Genomic DNA, 25,391 nt, shown 5'->3' with positions numbered 1-25,391 from the left:
ACTTCAACAACAATTCAACAACAGTATTTTGTTATTAATGCCATTCAACGGAGAGTTCCTGCCAATTCATTTTAAGTCAGACTGAGATCTACCTATAGATTCAGATATATCTTCTTTCACCTTTGTATTTTCTTAACTCGTTAGAGCCAATCAGTTGTATCAAGCTGCACTCTTCTTCACTCATGGGAAGCAACCTGTTGCTTGTGGGTTCCAAAACACTCCTTTGGTTGTGCCAGGCTCCTTGTCAATCTTTTTTTTTAAGGGGAAAATAAAATGTTTCAGCCTGTAGGATCATTTTTGTTTACAAGAATGTTCCACAAAACAATAAAATATGCTACTTATAAGAAATAAAAAGCTGAAAATTATTGTTTTTTTAAAAAACCTATTCTAACATATAAAGGTAGGCCACAAGGTAACTAGGGTATAATAAGAGGAACCAGAGGTGGAATTCAGCAGCTTCTGACCAGTTCTGGAGAACCGGTAGCAGAACTTTTGAGTAGTTCGGAGAACCAGCAAATACCACCTCTGACTGGCCCCACTCCCATCAGTTCTCTGCCTCCTGAGTCCCAGCTGATCCGCTGGGTCTTCATTGGTTGCCCTGCACAGGAGAACAGAGCTGGAAAGCAGGTTAGTGATGTGGGGAGGGAATGGAGATTTTGCAGTATCCTTCCCCTGCCACATCCATGAAGCCATGCTCTCCAAGACATAACCACAGAACCAGTAGTAACATATTTTGAATCCCACTACTGAAAAGACCCTCATCTGGCAAATAGCTTGAAACTGGAACTTGTGTACTGCTTTTCATTTAAAAAGGCTTGATATAATTACAATAAAATTCAAACTATTCAAACAATATTAAAACAATGGAAGTGTATTAAATTAGAATAAATAAAACAATAAAACAGGAAATATAAGCACCACTAAAAATTATTATTCCCTACTGGAACAATAATAACAGAGTCTTCAAAAGCCTGGGAAATAAAAATGTATTTGCTTGGTAGAAGAAAATCAATTAATGAAGCACCAGTGATGAGGAGTTTCCCAAGTCAAGAGGTAACCCTAACCCTAAAACTCTAACCCAGACCATGAAATCAACTCCACAGGAAGAAGAGTAAGATTACTATTATTGAGAGTCGCTATAATAACAGAGTCTTGCAAGTCTGATTATGTTGCATTTCTTCTCCTTCTGCTTGTTTGATATTATAGATATAACTTTTTTCCACCAGTTTGGTAACTTATTTTCCTTCAGATGGTAGGCATGTTGGTGCGCTTATGCACGCCCCCTACAGACCTCTTAGGAAAGGGGTGAGGTCAATAGTAGACAGTCTAAGGTTAAAGTTAAAGTTTTTGGTGTCACTTTTTATCAGGGCTGCCTCCTCACACCTGCTATTCAGCACCAGTCTGAACCCTGGGGAGGGGGGAGTGCTGGGGAAAGGGAAGGGAAAGTTACAAAAGTGAAGGTGGTTTTCCAAGACAGTGTTACAAGGTGACTTTATGATGACAAGAATGCAGCTGTGAGCCATACTACAATCAAAGTGGCCATTTCAAAAACATCTTCTTGGAGATTGATTGGATGATTGGGGAGAGGGCAGCAATGGTAACATTACACTACTAACTAGAGCATACACAACATTGGCTAGACCGATACTTGAATACAGCTCATCAGTCTGGAGCCCACATTACGTATCTAATATTAACACAGTTGAGAAAGTCCAGAAATATTTCACAAGAAGAGTTCTCCACTCCCCTACTCATTGCAAAATACCTTATGCCACCAGACTCGAAATTCTAGACCTAGAAAACCTAGAACTATGCCGCCTTCGGTCTGATCTAAGTATAGTATATAAAATCATACATTGCAATGTCCTACCTGTCAATGAATACTTCAGCTTCAACCATAACAACACAAGAGCAAACAAACTCAAGGTTAATCGCACCAAATTTGATTGCAGGAAATATGACTTCAGCAACAGAGTGGTCAATGTCTGGAATACTCTACCTGACTCTGTGGTTTCTTCCCCAAACCCCCAAAACTTTAACCTTAGTGTTGTGGTTCGAAATAAGGGAGGCTAGACCAGAGCAATAACTAGAACAAGCTTTATTCATCAGAATAAAGGGCTGTCGCGTCTGCATACTAACAAGCAGACATGCCCAGCGAACAGCGGCTGGCTCGACCTAGCAGCCGGCTTTTATAGCCAGCTGTCGAAGGGAGCCAACCAATGGGAGCTGCAAACGCCCCCGCAGTATGGTCGGACCTGGTTGGGGACTTTGGTCAGTCCCAAGGACATAACACCCCTTCCCCCCAGATGCGAACATGAATAGTCTTTTAAATAAGTTGGTGGTCTGTGCGACCGCCCGGACCGGCGCAGTTCTGGTGAGTCACTGAGTGGCACAGAGTTCGGAGAATCAGGATTGGCGGGTGCAGGAGAGCGGGTTTGCTCTGGGACCTGATCCGGCGTCTGTGAATAGTCCCTGCCATCGGGTTGGTTTGTTAAACAGTCATTGTCCAATAACCCGGTGGCATCACTGGTCGACAAGGCTGGCGTCTCTGGCAGACGGTCCCGGTCTACCGTCCGTTCCCTCTGCTCGGTCGGTGGTGACTGGCCCCTCAGATAGTCCCCGATCGGACTCTGGTGTGGTAATTGGAGGTTTACTGGAGTCCATGGTTCTGCATGGGCATGACCGCTCTGGCGCTTCCTTATCTGATCCAGATGCCTCCGCCAAACGTGCCCGTCCTCCAGCTGCACTTGATACGACCTTGGACCGGTGATGGCCACGATTCTCCCGGGTACCCACAGCGGATCGCCGGCGTAGTTCCTGACAAACACTGGGTCCTGCAACACAAAATCTCTGACCCTACTGTCAGAACCGATGGGTGTGTCGGGGCAATAGTGAGGATGCAGTCTGTCTAACACAGTTCTCAGGCGTCTGCCCATTAGGAGCTCGGTTGGAGACTTGTTTGTAACTGTACAGGGAGTTGTGTGTTGGCTTAAGAGAAAACGGGAGAGTCTAGAATGCCAGTCCTCTTGATTGAATCTGGCCAACGCCTCCTTTGTTGACCTAACAGCTCTCTCTGCCAACCCGTTGCTGGCAGGATGAAAGGGGGCTGTTAGGATGTGCCGGATGCCTAGGTTGGTGACATACCGGCTGAATTCTGTAGACGTAAATTGGGGGCCATTGTCCGAGACTAAGGTGTCTGGCAGCCTGTGTGTTACAAATAAACGGGTCAGGGCTTGGGCAACTGTTCGGGTGGTGGTCGTGGGAAGTAGGGCCACATCGATCCACTTGGAATACGAATCCATGACCACCAAGAAGGTCTTGCCGTGCATTGGTCCGGCCAAGTCAATGTGCAGCCGTGACCACGGTGCGTTGGCACTTTCCCACTTGGTTGAGGTGGTGATTGGCGGTGCTGGCCTAGATTCCTGACAGGGTCGGCAAGAGCTTACCCATTTGGCGATCTCGTCATCCATGCCCGGCCACCAGACGTAACTCCGAGCCAACGCTTTCATCCGGACGATACCTGGGTGGCCCTCGTGCAGCGCCCTCAGGACGGATGTGCGAAGGGGGGTTGGAATGACGACTCTGGTCCCCATAACAGGCAGCCCTGTAAACTAGAAAGTTCTTGCTGGTGAGTTTTAAATGGTGTGAATTCGGATGTAAAGTTAGTGACCGGCCACCCCCTCCGTACCCAGTCCAGAACCTGGGTGATTGTTTTGTCTTTTTTGGAGTGAAAGGCGATGTCGCCAGCAGTGACAGGTAGGTTGAGCTCGCTTACATCAAAAATGGCATGGACCGGAGCCGGGTCCTCTACAGGGGCTGGCAGAGGGCAGCGGCTGAGGGCGTCGGCATGGCTTAGGTTTTTTCCTGGGCGGTGAACGAGTTTGTACGAGTAAGCTGCCAGGAATAAAGTCCACCTTGTCATCCTGGGTGACAAGACTTGGGGTGTTTGTTTGTCCCCCAACAGTAGTCCCAGAAGCGGCTTGTGGTCAGTGATGCGTTCGAATTTGTGGCCAAACAGAAATTCGTGGAATTTTTTTACCGCAGCAACTGCGGCTAGGGCCTCTTTATCAATTTGGCTGTAATTACGCTCGGTTGGTGAAAAGGTTCTGGAAAAGAAGGCGATTGGTGCCTCGGAGCCGTTGGGTAGTCTGTGGCTTAAGACAGCCCCAATCCCGAAGGGGGATGCGTCTGCGGTTAAGACTAAAGGGAGGCGCTGGTCGAATTGTATTAGGACAGCGTCCGAGGTGAGCAGCGATTTGACTGCTTTAAAGGCATAATCCTCTTTGGGTCCCCACTGCCACGGTGTATTTTTGTCTAGAAGTCTGTGTAACGGTTCAGCTACTGACGCTTTGTGGGGTAGGAACGAGGCGTAGAAATTTAATAAGCCTAGGAAAGCCTGTAATTCAGACTTTGTGGAAGGTGTGGGTGCCTCGTGGATTGCTTTGACTTTAGATTCCAACGGGTGGATGCCAGAGGCGTCTATTTTATACCCAAGAAAGTCCACCTGTTTAGTGGCGATGGCACACTTCTCCCTTTTTAGTTTGAGGCCATGCTGCCTGAACTTGTCTAATACCGCTTTGACTCTGTGGAAAAGTTGGGGTCTATCCCTGGCTGAAACTAATATGTCATCAAAATACGGAACTACGCCGGGGAGGCCTTGGAGTATCCGTTCCATTAATGACTGAAAAATGCCTGGGGCAACACTAACGCCAAATTGGAGACGCTTGCACCTGAATGCCCCTCTGTGCGTGACAATAGTTTGTAAATCGGCCGTTTGACGGTCAACAGGAAACTGCTGATAAGCCTGTGACATATCCAATTTGGCGAAAATGGTGCCAGGCTCAAATGTGTGAAGTAAGTGCTGGATTACCGGGACTGGGTAAGCGCTGACCTGTAGGTAGCGGTTGATTGTGGTCTTATAATCAGAACAAATTCTTAAACTGCCATCTTTCTTAAGGGGTGCGACAATCGGGGTCTCCCACTTGGAAAAATCCGTGGGCTCAATCACCCCTTGTCTGAGTAATTTGTCCAGTTCTGCGTCCAGTTTAGGGCGTAGTGCAAATGGTACTCTACGCGGTTTTAAGCGGACGGGAACTGCTTGGGGGTCCACTGAAAAAGAAATGGGTGTGCCATTGTAACAACCTAATTCATTGCTGAACACATCAGCGTAGTCTGCAAACAGGGAGTCAATATCAGAAGTTGAGACAGCATGGACTCCCGTTAAGCTAAGGCCGAGATAGGGGAACCAATCCAACCCCAAAAGGCTAGGGAGGGCACCGTCAACAACCACTAAAGGCAGATGGCCTTTAAAGGATTTGAATTTAACGAGGAACTTGCCTTTTCCGAGTACTGGAATATTCTTTCCTTGATAGTCTCTCAAGGTGAGGTGGCTCTTCTGGAGTTGGTTCCTAGACAGGCTGGGCCGGATTTTCTTAAGTGTACTCCACGAGATGATCGAGAGCGCTGACCCGGTATCGACCTCCATGTGACAAGGTTTACCTTCTAAATAAATGGCAAGTGTGATTTTATTAGGCGTCAGAAAAGTGTGATTAGCTTGGTAGCACGTATAACAGTTTTCTACTTGCCTTGGTGGCCCCGGAGGAGAGTAAGAGGTCGAAGATTTTTGTGGTGCACTGTGAGTTGCCAGGCAGGCCCTGGCGATGTGACCTTTCTTGTTGCAGTTGTTGCAGGTAGCGTTTCTGAACCTGCAAGACGTCCGGGAGTGGGAACCTCCGCAGGACAGGCATAACAGGATGTGTTTTGGTGCATTGCTGTTTCCGAGCTTTGCCCCTACCTGTGGTTGTCTAGAAGGTTTGAGGCGATGAACATCTGAGTGTTCGGCAGGGTCGTCCTCACTCACCACTTCCTCGGAGTGAACAGAGGCAGGAACGGGCTTGGGGACGGTACCTTGGATTTCAGCGGCTGACTGGGCCGCTAGTTCTGCAGCTAAGGCTTCTTCGACCGCTTGTGAGAGGTTGAGATCTTTTCTGGCCAGCAAACGCCTTTGTAGCCTTAAGTCTTTGATTTCGCAGACGAGTTGATCGAGTAACATGTCGTCCAAGTAATTATTGAACTCGCAGTGGAGAGCTGCTGTTCTCAGAGCGGCCATGTATTGATTGATGGATTCCCCTTCAGCTTGCTTCCTCATCCGGAAGGCAAAACGTCTCGCGATCTGCGATGGCTTTGGGGAATAATGGTTGGAGAGTGTCTCCAATAGTTCGGCCCATGGGACGTTCTTTATCTCTCGTGGCGTGAACAACACTGTGGCGGTATCGAAAACTGCTGCCCCACAGTAACTTAGAAAGTATGACTTCTTTCTGTGCTCCGCAGCATCGGCCAGACCGATGGCGTCAATGTAGTGACTGAAGCGGTTCCTGTAAGAGTCCCACTTCTCTTCATCTGGCTTAAATGGCGGGAACGCCGGATTTGAATTCATTTTGGCTTACAGTCTGTTTGGTAGACTGATCAATCTCTCTGGGTATACGAGGCCCTAATGATCAAGGCGGCTGTGGCTGCAGCGCCCTACCTTGCTCAGTGATTACAGCTCTGAGAGGTTCTCTGTGCAACACGCTCCCTGTGAGCGCTTGGCGGCTATGGCTATAGCGCCATTACTGACAGCAATTTGAATTTCGCGCTCACGCAGCGCGTTGGCGGCTAATGGCTGTAGCGCCGTACTGACAGTTATTCAAATTGCGCGCTCTCTGGAGAGCTTGGGCGACTGTGGATACAGTGCCGACTTTGCTTATCGGTAGAATTCAAACAGCAGCGGTTTGAATTCTGTGCTCTTTTACGAGCTGAGCGGCTGAGGCTCTCAGCACTCGACTTTCACTATTGTAGCTTTCTAACCGAGCGGCTACAAATGCTCTACTTTCACTTCAGCAATCAGCGACTGACCGAGCTCTCAAAACGGCGCGGCTCCGGCTCAGCGCTTGGTGTGTCTTCAGCTCTGTTTGGATAGTTGCTTCTGGTTAGCCACATCCCACCCTCGTCGCCAATGTTGTGGTTCGAAATAAGGGAGGCTAGACCAGAGCAATAACTAGAACAAGCTTTATTCATCAGAATAAAGGGCTGTCGCGTCTGCATACTAACAAGCAGACATGCCCAGCGAACAGCGGCTGGCTCGACCTAGCAGCCGGCTTTTATAGCCAGCTGTCGAAGGGAGCCAACCAATGGGAGCTGCAAATGCCCCCGCAGTATGTTCGGACCTGGTTGGGGACTTTGGTCAGTCCCAAGGACATAACACTTAGATTGTCTACTATTGACCTCACCCCTTTCCTAAGAGGTCCGTAGGGGGCGTGCATAAGTGCACCAACGTGCCTTCTGCCCCTGTCCTGTTGTTTATTTTATTTATTTTATTTTTCTTATATGTATCCATGTATTCATAACTATGTTTTTACTTATACCTATTATCTTGTAAGCAACTGACAAACCAAATAAATAAATAAATGGGAAGTGCCTAATGGGGAAAGGTTTTCACTCAGGGAGTTGGCACACAAATTTAAGTTCTGACTTTGCTTTGCTGCAGTTCACTTGACTTCTAATAAAGCTGTTCCTTTTGCAACAAATGGAGCCAAGGATCATTTTTACTTAGAAGTGAAAGCTGAAGCAGGGCTGACAGCTTTGCTGGTTGTTCGTTGTTGTTGGAGTTTGTCAGGTTTACCATCTTGGTCCTTTTCCTTTTCCTTAGTTTGCCTCTGGTTTTTATCAATCGTTTCTATTATACTCTGGTTTTTTTTCCTACAGTTGATCAGCTGGATTATTTTTGGATATAGGTTTAATAGGCATTTAATAAAAGCTCCTAGTCATGTTCAGAATAACTGAATAGAAAAATCAAATCCACCAGCAGTATCTGAGAAGGAAGGCAATGACAGAAGTAGCACCATACTGGTATGATGCAATCACCTCTCTTTTTGTACATATTTTGCGACATTATACACATATATAAATGGGTGAAGAAAGCAATGGATTCTTCACCTCGACAACTTGAAAGGTGATTAAAATCTTTATCCCAGAGAACTAGCTTCACTTATCCAATGACCAGGACAGTGAAAGGTGTCAGGAATGAAAATAAAACCAGGGGAATCAACCAACCACTTTCTTTGAAGTGACAACAACGACAATATCTCCTGTACAGGTTTTTGATCTCAACATAATTTTATGCTTATTCAATGATTAGAGCAGTGGTGTCAGACTCGATTTCATTGAGGGCTGCATCAGGGTTGTGTTTGACCTTAGGTGGGTCTTGGCCATGGGGGCATGGCCAGCATGACATCACTTGTACTGGGGAGTTCCTATGGTGGCCTGAGTGCTCTGCCAGCAAAAACGGGCTCCCAAGCTCCATTTTTGGCTGTGTTGGTCTCCAGCAACCCTCTGCCAGTGAAAACAGAACTTGGGTGACCATACACAGGGCCTTGCAAACTCCATTTTTGGCTGGGATGGCCTCCTGAAACCCTCTCCAAGAGAAAATGGAGCTTGGGAGGCACCCCAGGCTAGTCCTTCACTGTTTCCAGGGCAGCCCTGCAGGCCAGATCTAAGTACCCCATAGGCCAGATCTGGCCTTGAGTTTGACACCCCTGGATTAAAGGATCACTTGTTAATAAGACCATCTGCTTGTACCCAAGGAACCCTTAAACAGTGTATATCCTATGCTTCTTTTATCCCCATTGCCCTTGTCTATTGCACACTGCAGGTGTTCTTACCCTGCTATTATCTATATACCTGTAAGTCTGCCAAATTAGCCAATAGCTGAGAGTGGAATACGTCTGCCAAATTTACTTGATAAGCTAATCAGCATTCATTCGCCCTTCCTTAGGCATGACAGTTGCTTACTTTAATCCTCCCCTCGGCTCCCTTCTGTCTGTGATTTCATAAACAGCAAAAGGAGAAACAACAGTTTAAACAGAAATTTTCAAAAGTTTTGAGGGCCCCATTCTACTGATCTTTGGATTTTTCCTTGTCACTTTGTGTGTATGTTTCACTGGCAAGCTCATTGGATAAACTCTATGTGGAATTATGACTTCCTTGCCTCCTAGTGGTGTATTATTGCCACAAGTGACATGTTTTCTACCACTGGTAATAAATCTGGTTTGGTATAAATCTTTTGTTTGGAAGTGTTGTATGCTGACTGACTTAGCATTACATTATTCATTATCTCTGGGCTTGGTTGAAGAAAACATGAGCTACAAGCAAGGGCATGGCAGGAGTCAATCCTGTTGTAAAACCAAAGCCCAAAGATACCAGAAAAAAAATGCACATTCCTAGAAGCCAGAGTATTTGAAAATTGACAGTGCATTTCAGCTCTTTGGCAACCAGAGATGTACAACAAAAGGGAAGTATCAGCTTGCAAAAGTAGACTATTCCCCAGAATTCTTTAAGGAAAAAATTGCTGGGGAGCAAACAGAAAAATTAAAAATTAAAATGATTGTTCATATTATTCATAAAGTTACATATAAGTTTTTACCTATCGGTTTGGAGGAAAATCATCCCAGGAAGCAAAGGGTCAATAGGTCATCAGGAGATCACACAGCTTTCCAGATATTTGCAGCCTTCTATTTCCAGCACTTTCAGCCACCATGACTAATGGCAAGGAATGCTGGGGGTATAGGGTGATGGGGGAGGGGTTAAGGGTCTTTGGAAGATTTGATTTAGCCTGATCATTGTAGATAGTCCTCCAACGTTCCACCTCTCTGTTAATTGCAATTTCCACATCAGCTCAAAAACTGGTCCTTGTAATAATTGTACCATGCCTTGTCTTCATTCTCCGGTTCTATACGGCCCCACCCCTCTCAAAGTTCCAATCATCTTTTTGCATTCCAGTTCAACCACCCTCACAGAAAGCAAGACCATCCTGTTTTTGATCCATGGTTAGGAATTGTTTCATACATTCAACAAGGCCCTTGAACTTGGTAATTACAGGAATGGGCTTGACTGAATTGTTTGTGGTCCACCAACACCTCCCTTTGCTTCAGGCCCAGAGAGTTCCTAATAAGTTCTATTATTTAGTCATTTAATTAATTAATTAAAGCAGCACATGAGGATAATCCAACCTCTAAGGTCTCTCATACCATATGGTCTCCAACAAAGGAAAACAGAAATGCAAATCTATCCAGCCCTCATGAGGGAACAACCCAAAATCTCAAGAAAGAAAAAGAAAACCAAATTTGCAGACCCTCCCCCCACACTCTCACACACATATTATATATGATATGTCACATATTATAAGATGTGCACCAAATTAAAGTCTTATCATTTAATACTATCTTATTTATAGTTTTCTATATATGTGTATGTCATACATCATAAGATATACAGTGCTATACTAAATTAAAGTCTTATCATTCAATGAGCCAATAGGCTTTTAAAAACTAGACCTGAGAATGTATTAAAAATATACAAGAAGAAAGCTATGCAAATATGCATAGATTATCACAGTGCATGTCATAGGTGTCCAAAACAAACACATATATTACAAAAGACACAGATACATATATAATGAAAAAAATCTGTGATTTCAAAATACATATTGCAAAAAATAAATGAGAGAACTAGGAAAAATTACTAATCTATATATAATACTATATTGTCAATTTTTGTGGAAGGTTAGTACAAAATTATAGTAAATTTAATATTTGTAATCCTTAACCTGGTACTGGTTCATCTCAATGTTTCTCTCTGAAAATTCCATGGTTACCAAATACAATCCAGAAACACGAATCTTTTATCATACATACATACATACGTGTGTGTGTGTGTGTGTGTGTGTGTGTGTGTGTGTGTATGTGTATATATATATATATATATATATATATATATATATATATATATATATATATATAAAGTTTTGCATGGTACTTACATGTATGGTATTCAGTTTTGTTTAGGTATTTTCCCACGTCATAGTTGTGCTTTTAAAGTTGTAGCAACTATGTTGTCTCTGTATTGTGTGTACACAATACAGAAGCCTGATGATGGCAGATGAGATTCTGCCAAAACCTTGCTACAACTTTAAAAGCACAACTATAATGACGTGGGAAAATACTCAAACAAAATTGAATACCATATATATCAGCCTCATCTTTCTTCAGGCTTGCAAAGAAGTCTGGGAAAAAAACAGAACTGTTTCTATCTATCTATCTATCGATCAATCGATCGATCGATAGAAACAGTTCTGTTTTTTCCCCAGACTTCTTTGCAAGCCTGAAGAAAGATGAGGCTGATTTAGTGGGTCAACACATTAAAAGGAAGACTTTTTTTATGGTAGCATGGAAGCTTGAAAAAAGATGTGACTGCTTTAAAGAAGTGCTAAGGAAATAAATTGCACTCACACACATGCCAAAGCACCTCTTAGGAATCATTCTTGAAGCACACATAGCCCTAATAAAAATAAAACATTTATATGCAGGCAAAACACTTGTATTTTCCATCTTGGATAAATAAATATCAATAGCATACACACACAAAAAAATCAGCAAGTCACACAGAGGAAAATTCTATGTCTGGTATAATTTGCAGTATTTCACACTTTGGATTTTCCATATTTTGGATATCCAAACTTAACTTGTAGCATTCTACACTTGATTATTTGTGTGCTTTTTGTTTAAGACATTGTTGGTTGATGTCAGGTGATGTCCAACTAGAATAAAACAAAACAAATATAAAATAAATGTGATGAGTTGCTAATTTGTGAATTGTGAGTATTGCTGCATGGTGTATTTCAGGGGTGCTTTGTAAGCCACGAAGCCCCTGTCCAATCTCTCTACTTGAAGCCCTGAAGTCCTGTATCCTCTTGAAGGCTCCATAGAGCTGCTTCCAGACCTCCTAAATTGTCTGTCTATGCTTTACTTCAGGGGCACTCCTTCTAAATATGCATGCACAGAAACACCTTCTATTTATAAATTAGTGCAAATTATTTCCCCTCTCAATAAACTTGCATTTAAAGGCTTTCTGCCAAGCAAAGCTTTAGATTTCAGCCTCAAAATCCTGCCCTGAAGCATTATGCTCTGCTTTATGGAAATTCCCAGAGGTAAGTATTTAAAAGATCATCGGTCACTCATCACATTTTTTTTTGGTCTTTATAAACATAAAACTAAAAGAACAGAAAGTCAAGATGATGTAAAAGCAGCATGTTTCATGTGGCTCTAAGGCTATGTTGTCTTGTTGCAGCTGTCTTATCTTGAGTTTGTGAGTGGTGCTCCAGATTTGCCTTAGCTTGCTTTTTGCATTCACTCTTGCTTATACAGTCCAAGTTAGTGGGATTCCTTTAGAGATTCTTACATGGTCTTTGGGTTTTAAAAGTGCCCTGTGGAATTCATGTTTGATTTACGGATGAGAGGCAAATCCTTTCAGCAACTTGTCAAGCAATCGACCCAACACCTTGTTTTCTTCGATATCTTAGATGTAAAAAATGGATATGAAAGTCTTTGAATGGCAGTAGGTCTGTAGTCTTGAGTCACACAGATTATGTCAGCAGTGAATGTATAACAAACAGAACCATAAAGGGTCTGTTATAGGTAAGCTTCATTAAAAGTTGTTATAAGATAACATATTCAAACCAGCTGTGTGTATATGTATACTAGCACATTCACGCACACACCAACATTAAAGTAGGACCCCAAAAGTGAATTATAAAATAAGAGAAGTGAAGCAGAATCACAACAACATCTGGAGCAAATAGACAATAAAAATCTTTTCTTCCACCTCAAGCACAAAATTCGCAAGTGATTTCCAAGTGGAAAAAAATTATTGGATGCTCAGATATAGCCATTTCAAACTTCCACATACAACAGGTAAAGGAAATGGCCCTTCTGTTGCCCTCATCAATGCTGCTTTCCTTGATAAAATGACTTGGTAAGTTTCAGAAATAGACCAAGATTTCAAGCACCAAATGTTCTACCAATATTTTTGGAATACCCTCTCTAGAAATTATCACAATACAGCATAATGCAGTGGTATTTAATGACATATGCAGATATTTCTATATGTAATTAAACTCTAACTCCCAGATTTTCATATCTCACTTAATGAGAGAAGCCAGGAGTTGTAATTCAGAGACATGTCATTACCTTATCAAGCAAATGTCATCATAGTAATATGTATCTATGGATGGATGGATGGATGGTAGATGAATGATGGTTGGATGGATGAATGGATGGGTACTATAGATCAATGGTCACAAATTGATCAGTTCATTGACCCTTTCATGAATTTTCAGATTGCTCATTAACCCTAAACTTTTTTTAGATGAAAGTAATTTAATGAATTCTACTTTAATTAATAGTACAGCAAATATTATTAATAATAATAGAGTGCAGATTGTGCAAAGAAGCAGAAGAAACAGTAGATCATATATTCTGCTCATCCAAGAAGACTCCACAAATGATTACAAACAACAACAACAACAATATAACATAGTTACCAAAATGATTCACTGCAACATCTGTAAAAAACATGATTTGTCAGTAACAAAAGGTGGGAACACAAAATTGAAACAGTAGCAAAAATGAGCAAGTTAAAATATTGTGAGATTATCAACCACAAATGCAAAAATCTTGGTTGATTACAAACCAGATTTAACTGATGAAAAGAAGAAAGTATGGATATGGATAATTAATGTGGCAATACCAGGGGAAAGTGCAATAGAAGACCAAGAATGGGGGAATATCATGAAGTATCAAGATCTGAAAACTGAAGTTGAAAGATTATGGTATAAACTGGAGATGGGGGGTGTCCCAGTGGTTATGGACACATTGGGTGCCATGTCAAAAAATATTGAACAGCACATAGAAAAACTGCACATTGACAAAAAATTTCTCTATCAGTCATAGAAGGCCACACTGCTTGGATTAATATATAATCTGGGCCAATACATTATGACACCCTAAGTTCTTGGGAAGAACGTGATGCATATGAAGACCAATATCCCTAAAGAACTGGCAACTGTGTTTCTCTGTGATAGTCACATCAATCCCTGAAGATTGATATTGACCATTTTGGGGACTCTGTGATAGATGATAGATGGATGGATGGATGGATGGATGGATGGATGGATAGATAGATAGATAGATAGATAGATAGATAGATAGATAGATAGATAGATAGATATTTCTGTTGGATAATTGCTTTACTAGGGCTAATTTAAATTACACAAAGGAATAGTTTTAGTCTTTTAGAATTCTTTTATCAAGCAAAACATTACAAAAAGCAGAAAATGTGTATAAGACAAAAGGGCCAAAGTTTACATTAGACATTTTAACAAATGGCAGTTCAAAGTCAGTCTCAAGATGGAGATTGTATGCTGAATATATTATATAATACATTTTTCAGGCCATTTATGGGCTGTTTTCGGGCCATTTTTCAGGCCGTTTTTGGAGCATTTTCAGGCCTTTTTCAGGCTATTTTTCAGGCTGTTTTCAGGCCATTTTAGGCCATTTTGGGGCTGTTTTCAGGCCGTTTTTGGCCATTTCTCAGGCCATTTTCCAGGCTGTTTTCAGGTCATTTTGCAGACTGTTTTCAGACTGTTTTGGGGCCAAAAACAGCCCCCAAAATGGCCTGAAAAAGTCCTGAACAGTCCATTGACTGTTTTTTGGCCGATTTTCGGGCCGTTTTCCGGTGCTCCAGCGCTCATGAAGACCAGCTGTCCAGCACTCATGTGCACACCAGGAACCAGAAGAGCAGCTAGCAATGGCGTGCATGTCCACTGAGAAGAAGGCTCTGCATGCCACCTCTGGCACGTGTGCCATAGGTTCACCATCAGGGCACCATAACATGCTCTGTCTGCTCCCATTCCTCTAGGAAAGCTACCTCTATCCATTTCTTTCTGCTAAGTCTCAAAAGTAACATTTCCTTACTTCAAATGCTTGAAGTAATGCTGCCTGTTCTACTTGTCATGCTTCACTGATTGTATGCAAACATGCCAATCGATTGCTGTCTGCTCAGGTAAGGATGCCCCATTCTCTTTTCCCTTACAAATTTGGCGGTAGAACACTGTAAACCTGAGCCTTACTTGTTTGCACATTTACTGATGAAACAATAAAAAGATAGACTTGACTTTTGATTTTTACAAATTCATTAAGGAATAGTGGAACCAGATATCATGGACCTGTCTTTGTTCTTTTTTTTTAATGTGTTGACATTGGCTACCCTTCTGTCATTTTTTTCTTCTTAGCTTAAATGATAAGGAAAATGGGAATATGGAGGCAGGACTGATAAGAGTCATTCTGCCAATCAGGGCCATGGTGAATCCAGTGTGGAAAGAATATCAAGCTATCACCAAGCCAAATTCGAGGAATGGGTCAAATCCCAGAAATACATGGGAGAGTAGCAGCACTGCTGAGCCTGGAAACCTATTGTATTTCTATCTGATGTAGGGAGCCAGGAACTTTCAACCAAAGTTTGTTGAAATATTTTTTTTAGAAAGGGAAGGGTCCTTGAAATTACCATTTTTCTTTTGTTTTCTTTTTTTAATGAGAAGATACAGAAAAGAACTCTACTTTGTAGACATACTTTTTCTTCTCTAAGGCTGACTTGATCCTGAAAAGTAGTTTCTCTGTTCTTGCCCTGAGGGTGTCTAAGGCTGAGGCCTTGGGAAGGAAGTAATATTTCCCAAGCCCGGTTTATTTCAAAGGGAATAAATTGATGAATTTTTCTCCCTCATGTAAGTTCTCTTTCTTCGTAGAATGCTATAAACTAAAAAAATAAACAGTAGGTGCAGATTGGACACTAAATACAGGCTATTGAAACCCTCAAGCTGAAATGTCATCCAGATATTATGTTTCATAGACAGAAGTTCACCCTGGCCTAAGTCATATTGTCTGCAGGTCAAGACAAGCTCACCAAATGCCCGAGGTGTTTGTCAATTTAGCATGCCATGCTTTGTCATCCAGATTTCATCAACAAAACTGATGCTTGGATGTTCTTTGTGGAATAGAAACCAAAAGCAACTCAAGGAAATAAATGATTTCTTTGAGAATGTAGGGACATCTGGAACTCATTCTCTAAATAGGTCAGCCATGCCATCCAACATTACTCCACATAATGCTGAGGAGAAGGATGTTAAAACTAGTTTTTAAGCATGAATACCACAGACTGAGTAAATTGACAACACCACCTTACCCATTCAAATTATCTTCATAATTGAAGCTATTTACCATGTCTATTGCAGTATCAGAAATAATAATTGTGTACAGAGAGAGACAGAAGGGGAAAAACACGATAATTTAAATTTAAAAAATAGTATAATAAGTAAGAAACCTAGTGAATTTTACATAATAATCCTAAGGTCTTCAGATCTTGAATATGTTTAAAGTTTGACTTAAATGTAAAAGCCCCTAAGGATGAATGAATGAATTATGTTTCCCAACATTTAAATATTCAAAATTAATGATCAGGTCATCTCTTTCTAGTTATTTTGTGAAATCATTGTTCCAGAGTTTAATTGCTTCTGAACTTCCTAGCCATAGAGTAATTAAGAGATATTTTACTTCTTCCAAACAACCTATTTTAGTATTACACAAAATAGACCTGCATGTAATTAGCTAAATATTTTCAGGCAAAGGGGACTACTTTTCTAGTTCTTCCCATGTTCTGTAAATAGTTATAAGAATTTACAGATCAAACCAGTCATGCAAATGTCTTACTAGAACAATAAGTCAGAGAAAGAAATTTCACGTCCATCAGAAATGATTCAAGAGTGAGTCATCCATCAATAAGCAGGTTGAAAGCTATGAGTCTAAGTAAGTGAGAGTTCATTCTGAGGAGCACAAGATCAAATTAAGCAAAAATGTGTATTAATTTGTATGCTTTTATCATTACTTTGGGTGAATGAAGACCTGTTTAGGGTTACTGTTTATCTTTTATTTTATTCTTTTCGTCTGCCATGGTTTTCTGGAAACAAATCCCTCAATAAAACTTTAATATCAAGCAAAACATTTAAACCAATTAAAATTTCATTTAAAAATCTGAAATGATGAAACCAGAAAAAAAAATCAGTGACAACCAATCAAAAAGTTCCACACCCATACATCAGCAGCTTGAGCAATTAACCATACCAACTTCTGATCAAATCATATGTTCCCACCCTCCATGTAAACTGGTAGTCCTACTGATAATATTTTCCGTAACTTTAGTACAATTAAATTAAATACAATTACAGATATATAGCTCTTTTTAAATAGAATATACATCAATGCTGCAATAAAAGCAAATTCATGCGTAGAAGTGTCCTAAAGAATCACAAAATAAGGACACATTGGATATATGATCTAAATGAACTTTGTTTGATTAGCAACAATTAGTTCCTCAATCTCTTTAGTCTCTGTATATAATTATCTAATGCTGGCACCACCACCACCACCAATACCTCAAAGTGAAAGCATCAATAAGAACAAAATGAATTGTTCATTCTAAACTGTAAAAAGATGGGGATTTCTCAAATGCAACTGCGGGTTAGAGTTAGCATACACTCATAAAGTGAAAAGGTACTAAAACTATGGTCTATTTAAGGAAACATCAGTTTGACACTAGGGTTAGCAATGCTTTTCTCCAATTTGCGCATCATTAGTCAAAATTCAATTTATATCATGAGTTTAAGGTCAAGCAGGATTAATTATTTTTTTCAGGTTTAAAAGATCTGAATTGATTTATGAAAAAAGCTAACATGCTAATTCAGAATAAAATAACTACACTAACAGATTAACACACCGTGTAGGTCTGTGTAGGTCTTCTAGCCCAACCCTCCATCCTACGCCATTTCTGGCAAATGGCAATACAGTCTCTTCTTGAAAGCTTCCAGTGATGAAGCTCCCACAACTTCGGAAGGCAAGCTGTTCACTGGTTGATTGTTCTCACTGTCAGAAAATTTCTCCTTATTTTTAGGCTGAATCTCTTCTTTATCAGTTTTCATCCATTATTCCTTGTCTGGCCTTCGGGTGCACTAAAAGCAAACAATGCATATTTTTGCTATCAGTAATACCCATAACTAGAAATGGATTGACAACAATCTTGATAAGCAAATTATCACTTCAGATTCCTTAACCTGTTCTTTCTTAGGACATTGTGATAATCAGATGATATATGGAGCAGGCTATGCTGTTGTACAAATGAATGTACTGCAACCCTTAGTGAAAAAATTCCACTAAGATTCCTCTAAGATGGTCTTTGATCTTACAAATATAGTTGTCATCTGAACCATTTATACATTTTTATGAGTAAGGCAAACTGATGTACAATAAATAGCTTATTTGAAAAAACCCCATACTCCAATATATTAATTGCAACCAGAAAATCAGGGTCTGATATGGGTAGGGAAGCCAATGAAGTAATCTTCATAATTATGCAAAAGCCACTATCTTCATTTAAAAGAATGAAATGATAGAGGAAATGAAATGACAGAAAGGGGAGATAAATGATGGAAGCATAAAAAATAGTAGAAAAATAAAATGGGGGGAAATCTAGGATAAATAAAAGTACTGCTTTTCAAAGTAGTATGTCAAGGATTAAAGCTGGTTTGGGATTACAAAAGACTGAGGATCCTTGCTTTAGCTCTTTCCAAAATAAGCTATATGGAGTTTTGTATTTCAGATCCTCTGACTCAGTGTGAAATTTGCAATCATTTAAAATTGCTCAATGTATTCAGAACAACTATCCAAGCCTTTATATAGCTTTTCTTCATTGTAGCCTTCAGTAGATTGCCTGTCATGCATAAGCCAGCTGGAAGTGAAGCTGACTTTAAAAACTTTTCTTGGATTTCAACTCTTTCCTGAACTTTCCTGCACTTTGCACGATGGCAAGTAGTTCTATCCAAGCTGCAATTGATATAGCCTCCATTAGATGGATTCCCATTTCTTTTCCCTTTCCACCATACCAGGAAAATAAGCACCAGGTGGCTTCTCTTTTGTGGGCGTGTTTTTTGAGGACTGGTGAAAAAAAAAAGAAAATATAGCCTTTTGACAGTTTTTCCAGTCATTTGGGCTGCAAAGTTGACAAATCCAGAAATTATGCTGATACCTTTTTACTCTAATCATACATTTTATTTGCATAAAGGTGTGTAAAAGCAAGCACAAATTAATTGAGTGCCGTAATTTGCACTGGCAATACTAGCTTCCTTTTGCCAGTATCACAATGCCTCTTTACAATCTTAGAGTTGTGTTGAATTGCAGTCTGTAATCTGAAATTACGATAATGTATCTGTGGATATAAAAGTGATGCAGTTGCTCCCAATTTACAGTGTTTTATTAATATAACCAATATACAATGTGAAAGAAAACTGGTGGAAGTTCCGTTTTACAGCAGAACAATTTTATTTTAAAACCAGAATATTCAGTCTCAGAATACAAAAATAACCACGAAAAGATATGCATAAATAATCGTTGAGAAGGCAATGAAAAAATGGTGAAAAATCTACAAACTGCTTTAGACCTTCTTCAACACAGCATTTTCACTTCTTATCTATTAAGACTGCTGGCTGGGAGTCTTGGGGATTTTAGTTTGGGCACACAGGAAAAGTACCAGATTGGATAAGACTGATATAAATCAGGACCATCATCTACTGAGAATTTAACTTGTAGGAAACCATGTTAAATTGATAAATATTTTTATTAACATGGCATTGGACAGTGTATTTCTTGGGTGTTAAATTGATAAATATTTTTATTAACATGGCATTGGACAGTGTATTTCTTGGGTGTTATAAATTGTCATATATCCTCTGGGAGAATTAACTTACAGCTGAATGAATAAATATTTTCCTCTGTTGTATATTCAGCAGTATTTTATTTTTTTATAGCACCTCATTTCACAGTGACGAGAAGTTTCAGAGATGCTGGGAATAGCCAATAGCTCCCTCAGAAAGTGGTCACTGGAGATTAGGGGTGTTTCCAAAGTTTCCAAGATGCTAGGTTTATATTACAGAGCATAAAATGAAAGTTTACATTCCAGCAGACACTGCTCCTCGTCAGATGATTGAGGACAGTCATAATCTTCTAGGATTTTTTAGGGGGAGAAAAGTAACTCTCTCTTCTCTCTCTTTCCACTTCCAGCATAAATTGTTTAAAATAGGCAGGTTTGTGATTTCCACTTCCTTGGCCAAGTAACAAAAAGAATGAGTCATTTGCTAATCATATAATTTTTAGAATACGCCTGGGAAAGATCTGGCCAAATCACTTGTGTTGTGGAAAAATAGGAGCAATTGGAAAGCCGATACACACTCATGGAGATCTGCTCTCCCTTGATCATATCTTAAAGAGACATTCCTTTCATTCATCAAAACTGTATTTACAGGCACCTTTACTTCATAGAATTGGAGAAGAGCCATTCTGCCTAATCCCAAACTTGATTAATACAATAATTATCTTTTCATAAATTACTCATCTATTATGACGACTGTTCTTGGCCTACTGGCACTCTTTCTCTTCCCCACAAGGACAGTAGAATTCACCTTTGCTCTACCCTCAGGGAGCGCTTTTTGTGTTCATGCACCAAAAAGAGAGAACCTGCATACATAATCAAGGGAAGGCATGTTTCATCCACGGACTGGACAGAAAGACTTAAAGAAGGTATGTGGCAATAAGTATAGCATGCCAAAATTTCCTAAGACTTTCTGCTTCCAAATAGTTTCACTAATTGTGATTTTACAAGCGTCCTTTTCATATCTACTACTGTATATAGTATGGAGAGGACAAGACAGCTCAGCTGAGCAAATTGCTTTAGTCGTTACATTGATATAAAACTGACTATATACCTCAGTTTGTGTACATTTTCCTATTGGTTTCTCTCATGAGCAGGGGCAACCAATCAACTGACAGTTACTCGAGTTTAATACAGCATTCAGATACAGAAGCCTGGGTTTGTTACTTATTGCCAATTGCTTTATGAATATACTGTACATAAAGTACAAGAAAAGTAAAGTATAAGCCACATAAAATGTATTTTCCAGTTAAATTCAAGGCACTGTGTTTGGGTTTTTACTGAAAAGCAGAGGTCTCCAAACTTGGCAACTTTAAGACCTGTGGACTTCAACTCCCAGAATTCCGGGGGTTGAAGTCCACAAAATATTAAAAGCCCTGCTGAAAAGGAACATTCACTGATTTGGTTCACTTATGTGCAAAATCCTAATGTGAATCTATATTTATAAAAGTGAAATGCATCATCACAAAATCTCGAGAACCGTAAAGCCTACAAACTTGAAATTTGGCATGTATGTTCCTCTTGGCTTCTAGGTGCTCACTAAGAAAGGAGTTTTTGAAATGACCATCAGAGCATTTAGAGTATTTCCTATATTATTATTAACATGCTCTGATGCTAAAGAGTTCTACTCCTCCTCCCCACCTCAAAAGAAATCTGTTCCAAATGCAAAACACAAGAAGAGGAGAGGATTTTCAGTTTTAGTTTCATAGCACCAAGCAGCTTTAGTACAGAACAGTTGAGCTAAGCCATGCCCAGACTCCTTGCTGTTTCCTTCTTGCTCACATAGCAAATACTGTTTCAGTTTCCAAACAGCCTTCAATTCTCTCACATGCTGACAGAACACTAGCCAGATGAATACCAATGGATGCTTGTAGGAAGAGGCAGAATCCCCCCCTTATTTTCTACCCCCAAAACTAAGCCCGACCACATAGTTTCGTAGCAAAGCACAGGTATCGAGCTAGTCTTTAATAAACCATTCTTCATGGCTTAGCATAAGGTCTTAACATTTGGGAGCCAGTTACAAAATCTATGTCATGCCCCTGTCAGAGTCTGAATCTGAGAAGGAGGATGAACAGCTGACAGGGAATGGGAATGCGGCTCCGTTGGCAGTGGAGGAAGCTGGGGAAGGGCAAAGTCTGGCTGGGCAGAGCAGGGAAGAGATAGAACAAGGGAGAGGGAGTTCAGAGGAAGACCCAGGCCCAGAGCTGGTATTCATCAGGTTCTGACCAGTTTTGGAGAACCGGTAGCAGAAATTTTGAGTAGTTCAGAGAACTAGCAAACACCACCTCTGACTTGAGTTTTTTCAGTAACCTTCCCCTGCCATGCCCACCAAGCCATGTCCACAGAACAGATACTACAAAAATTTGAATCCCACCACTGCCCAGACCCATCCTAGAGCACTCAGGGAGGAATGGAGAAGAGAGCAACATGGATTGCGTGGCTTATGGAGGAGGAAAGGGCCCTGATTCCCTTCATTAGCCACACCTGGGATAAAAGTTTATAAGAACTGAATGCTGACTGCAGCAGCTGCTGGGAGCAAACGTGACTTTATCCTATGTTGTCGTTGCTTATCTGTGTTCCTGGTGTCTTCCCAACTGTGGGAGTTTTGCCATGCCTTCATGTCTGGAATTCTTGCGCCTGCCCAGCCAAACTAATTACCTCAGTTTGGTTTGATTGGACTTAAAGTTTCAGTTTGTGTTGACCATGTTTTGGACTTAATTCTCTGCAGTCAAAGGCTGTTCATGGGAAAGTTTTTCTCCAGCCAGAGGGTAACCTGGACATTGGGGGAAAAGTTGGAACTAATAAAGGGATTCTTATTGATATATCTGACTGTGTTGCCTTCATTCCACACCCCAGGTAATCACAATCTAAGCCATAAAACAATCATCAGTTTGGAAGAAAGAGAAACAGAACACTATAATACACAGGAATATGTTTTGGGGTATTTTACTTAAATAGGTGTTATGGGTGATATTCACAACTGACTTGCCACAATCAGTGGCCAGATACAAAGTACCAATTTAAAAGAATTGTGAGGTTGCACTAAGGATATTCACACTGAAATCTTAATTTATTGTAGATTCCTTTACTAGATAACTATTTATAAGCAAAGATCAGTGGGGCATCCACTTAATATTTTTTATATCTGAAAGATGCTCTCAGTCTTTTAGAAGATTCTGGAGACTGGTGCTTTGCTTTGAAGCATGAGAATTTTTTTCAACATTTTATTTACAATTAAGATCATCTGGTAAAAATGTTAAAACTAAGGTTCGGGCAAAGGATGTAATGGAGGTATTTATGGACACCTGTGCAATCAGCAGGAACCCAAGTTTAGCCAGTTGTGTAAACCTGGGAAATATGAAATAACTATGTCATTGCATAATGTACAGACAGATGGGTCACCAAGTTCAATGCTACTTGCACCCGTGGAAGTAATTTTATAGCTGTCGTCTAAAAATCACATATAACCTGCCTAATTAAAGAAGGGCCTTCTACTAATACATCAACCACCATAAATTCAAAACTTCACCAGAGATTATGCTTCAAGTGCCACCACTCCCAGTAGAGTGTTCTTTTTTCATCAACAATATATGTTTCTCTCTCCTCATCTGCATGAGATCCAACATTAGACTCATGCTATTTCAGTCCATAAAAAAACCTGAAATAATGTAGTAATTCTTCCAAGATGACTGAGAATTGCTTTGTTGTTCTGTCTGTACTTTATTTATGCTCTGTAAATTAGCTTTGTATGTGTGTGTGTATGTGTTTGTGCCTTCAAGTCAGTCTTGACTCCTAGACACTGTCTGGACATGTCCATGCAGTTTTGGTATGGAGAAGGGCAACAACTGACATTTTTTGCTTCTCAGTCATGAATTATAACATGTTCCTCCTCCTTATGCTCATTAGGACAAAATAAAATATGAAATTATGATTGCTTTTAATTTGCTGCTACAGTCTTATCATAGTTGCCATAGATGCCAAGATGGCTCTGAGATTCAGTCAACCTCTGTATTTCACTGGAATACAGTGTTTAAAGCATAGGCACATTGAAACAGTATTCATTTCCAGAGAATGTGAAGAAACTAACAAAAAGTGACTGCCAGCCTTATCTAATATTGGGCAATGATCAGGCTTTCTAAGTATGGTGGGTTTTGCATAAATCGTTATCATCAGGATTTCAAAATACAGTCTCAACACCATTCCCAGAATTCTTAGGAAATGCAGGACTTTGTCCCAACCACTTTTGGAGAACATAAGGTTGGGAAATACTGGTTTTTATCATGACAACTACTTCTTAGACAGGTATTTTTTAGAAAAAGCAAGACATGCAAATGTTTGCCACCCTGGATTAGCTGCCAAACAGGTATGGCACGATTATAAATAGCTGACATTATTATAGGCAAGAGTCATAAGTTCTAGCATTAGCATCTTCCCCATTACAAAGGGATGATGAATATAACATTGTCATATTGCCATATTTCCTGAGAGCAGAGGGAGGTGATGAGTACGACTTGTCGTCTTAAAGTCCAGAGATTGGTTTTTGAATTGGGTAATCTATAAAGCTGGCTACACTTTCCTGAAATGCCAATGTGACTAATGAAATGCCAAACTAAGATTGCATTTAAAAGATCCACTTCTCTCTGAATATGCAGTGTGTGGAAAACCTGCATTTGCAACAGTGAGCTTTTATCAGTGTTGAGCCGGTAAAGCTATTCACTAGTGAACAAATGCTGGAAATTAGAGTATTGTTTGGGATTACGCTACTGAGAATGATATCATAAAAATCCCTACTATTCTGCGCAAGAATAGTGAAACCAATGGGAGAACTTAAGTACAACTGTCTTTAATGCAGTTTTCAGTAACGGTACTGAATCTTTTGGGTTTTTTTCCACATTGTTGCAGTTTTAGTTTCTCTAAATCAATAGCAGATTTGTGCACCATTCTACAAATGTCCTCACTTCTCCCCTACTTTTCTGACAGTCATCACACCCTCTGGCTTTGATATTTCTCTTGTACTCAGTTGGCTTCTTGTGGCATGGTTAAAAAAAAGTAAAAAATAAAAATGAAGCCAACTGGCCGCTATATAGAACTTCTGAAAAGTTCCAATAAGAGAACAATGATGAAGAGTCATACAGCTCTCACTCACTTCAAGAGAGAAAGGGAAGAGTTTGCACCAGTAGGAAACTTCCACCTTGTAGCTATAGAGAAAATAGAGAAAATAGTATAAATAAGTGGGCCTGCTTTTAAAGATTGCTAGAAGATTCATAGCATCATGGGAAATGCAAAGTTGGTACAAAATTCATCTGAGCACAGTAGGTTCGTAAAGAAGAGCTCAGAATACTTCTTCCTCCATGAGATCAAGAAGACAGTACACAATCTTGGGATGAAAACATAGCATTCCCTATCTAGCAACAAGGATGATTAGGGGACTGGAAGCTAAAACATATAAAGAAAAGTTGGTGGAATGGGTATGTCTAGTTTAATGAAAAGAAGGACTGGGGTGACATGATAGCAGTGTTCCAATATTGCTATTATGGGCTGCCACAGACAAGAAGGAGTCTAGCTATTCTCCAAAGAACCTGAAATCAGGACAAGAAGCAATGGATGGAAACTAATCAAGGAGAGAAGCAAGCAACTTAGAACTAAGGAGACATTTTCTAACAGAACAATTAATCAGTAGAACAACTACAACTTGTTTCCAAAAATTGTGA

This window comes from Pseudonaja textilis, chromosome 4, assembly GCF_049901715.1.
Source record: "Pseudonaja textilis isolate UNSWEBS1 chromosome 4, rPseTex1.2, whole genome shotgun sequence".
Taxonomy (NCBI): Eukaryota; Metazoa; Chordata; class Lepidosauria; order Squamata; family Elapidae; genus Pseudonaja; species Pseudonaja textilis.
The sequence above is the reverse complement of the archived record's forward strand: the minus strand, read 5'-3'. Positions refer to the sequence as shown.